This window comes from Petaurus breviceps, unplaced genomic scaffold (genome assembly GCF_028583685.1).
Source record: "Petaurus breviceps papuanus isolate PSGF00001 unplaced genomic scaffold, PetGlider_PUasm1.0 128, whole genome shotgun sequence".
NCBI classification, from domain to species: domain Eukaryota; kingdom Metazoa; phylum Chordata; class Mammalia; order Diprotodontia; family Petauridae; genus Petaurus; species Petaurus breviceps.
Genome location: NW_027185664.1, coordinates 3,901,575 through 3,904,106, shown reverse-complemented (window position 1 = coordinate 3,904,106; position 2,532 = coordinate 3,901,575).

Sequence of the window (2,532 nt, the reverse complement as noted above, 5' to 3'; positions counted from 1 at the left end):
GAGGGGAAGGAGAGATCCAGGGAACGGCCGGGGTGGGGTACGGGAATGGGGATGGGGAAAGAGCGGGGAGGGAGGAAAGGAAGAAGACCACTCTTTTTTTTCCTTTCTGCTTCTTCAAGAGGGAGAGCAGAGACTCGATTCAGTTTCTTTCCCGTTTTAAACAGTCAAAATTCAGAAGGTCCCAAACTAACTTTAGAAGATGCTATGGGAGCGGGAGCCGGCGCCTGCCCTCTCCTCTCTCTCTCCCGCCGAGTAAGTACTGTCCCTTAGCCCTGGAAGTTCCCTCTTTTTCTTTGCAAGAGCCAAGAAGGATCAACTCCTCTCCTGCGCTAGCAGCAGCAAATGTCCTCTGCCTCAGCCCCCCCCCCCCCCCCCCCCCCCTTCCCCCCCCCCCCGGGCCGCCGGCCTCCCCCCCCCCCCCCCCCAGCTCCTCCCTTCCCAGCTGGGTTGGTCTTGCTCTCTCTGAACCCTTCCCCCCAGCCGGTTCTGTCCGGGCTGAGCTTCTGGGATCATCGCCCTGTCACTGAGATGGAGCCGGGAAATGGAGAAAAACCTGGAAGACATCAGACTCTACTGGGCTTGAGCTTAGAAGGCTCCCCTTTCCCTCCATCACGCCCTCCTCTTATCCCAAGCCCCCCACATCATAAGCCGCAGGTGAAGGCAGGAGGAATGCACCCCTCCCCAGATCTCGCCTGCCTGTCCCCGTTCTTGAGACTGGCAAGTTTGTCCCTGGACTTTGCCACCCCCTTGGTGGCCCTCACCTCACCTACTCTCAAGACTCAGAGCAGCTAGAAGTCTGAGAAGCCTTCGAAAATCCAGCGGAGAGCGGGCTGAGCGAGCCCCAGAATGGGGTCTTTCCAGCTCTGGAGAGTGGAGGTGAGCGAAGGAGAGTCCAAGTCTCGACCCCTCGAAACTACTTCCTTCTCTGAAATGTCTCTTCTGTCTGCTACTGATTCCCAGGTCCTGAGCATCAGAATTTCACGTATGTTTTAAGCTAATCGTGTAGATTCCTGTCTGACTTGAGACCCAGCACGACCCCCTCCCCACAATTCTTTCCCCATGAGAATGTGGGACTATCTGCAACCCTCCAAGCCTGGGAACAAACTGGTTGGGAGAAAAGCTGGGGGAATCCACGTTTCTTCGGGCCTCTGTAGTAGTGGTGGGAATCTCTTTCATAATAAACTTCGGCTCTTGGTCCAAACCTCTTTGTCTGGTCTTGCCAACTCCAATTCACTTTTTTGAGTCACCAGGTAATTTATTTATGTTATCTTCTTCTGAAGTTCTGCTAAGACTCTCAAAACCATCTCTTTGTGCAGTCTGTAGAGGAATGGTAGGCTGAGGCTTTCAGCTTCCCCCCTCCCGCCCCCCCCCCAGCTCCCCCCGGCCCAGCTGGGTTTGGGGAATATCCTTGGCATTAACCTTTCCTTCTTTTGTTTTTTTTTGGTTTTTTTGGTTTTTGGATCCATTCAAAAGCTGCTAATCATAGCTTGGAATTGATTCTATCAGGGAAGTATTGAAAACTTCCAAATGTAGTATTCCAAGGCTTCCCAACACTGTCTTTCCCTCCATGGGGGTTCTTAACTAATTCCTCAAGCCCTGTCTAGCTCCTGTTAGTAGAAAGTTGGTGGGAGGCTAGGTGGCAGGGAGTAAGAGCACCTGCACTGGGGTTGGGAGGACACTGGATCGGTTCTGGCCTCAGATATTTAACACCCACACAAAAACTAACTGGCGTGTGACCTTGGGCAAGTTACTTAACCCCAATTGCTTAAAAAAAAAGTTGGTATATATGTGTGCTTGCACCCTAAGTCCAAACTGCAAGGTGCTTCGTAAATATTGGCCTATCAGAAATCAGAGACTTAGGCCATGGGGGCAGAGGAGAGACAATGAACTATCCCTTTAAAGATGAAGGATTCAAAGAAAAAGATTCTCAAAATTTGTTTGTAATCTGACTTCTCCATTGATGTTGATTTACTTAGTAAATATTTTTCAAGCATCCAGTCTATTGTAAGGATGTGTAGAGTACAACTTGGGCCACACTTGCTCATAGAATACAGATGAGAAATCAGGACCAATGACATAGAGGAGCTTAAACAAAGAGCATCGTAGATTTGGAAGGGAACCTCAGAGAAGATTTACTCTCCACCCCGTATACTCTTTCCCCCTCCCCCACTGCATGAACACTCATTTTACAAATGAAGAATCTGAGCCCAAGAGAGGAGAATGCACTTACTCAAGGTCACTGTGCCATGGTTAAAGCAGAATTCGAACACAGTTCTCCTGACAAGCAGAGTCCAGTGCTTTCCCACAATACTACAATACCTAATTTTAAGTACCAAGATGAAGAATACACATCTAATTTACCAGGATTCACATTCATTTACAGACACATTTAAAAGATGAACTTTTGAATTCATTAGGTAGGATTTCAACCCCTGAAGCCATGGAATATTTTTAATTTTCAGAAAAAATTAAATTGATCTTTAAAAAGAAGAGGTAAGAAATTAGAGATTCTTGAACTTTCTTAAAATTTTG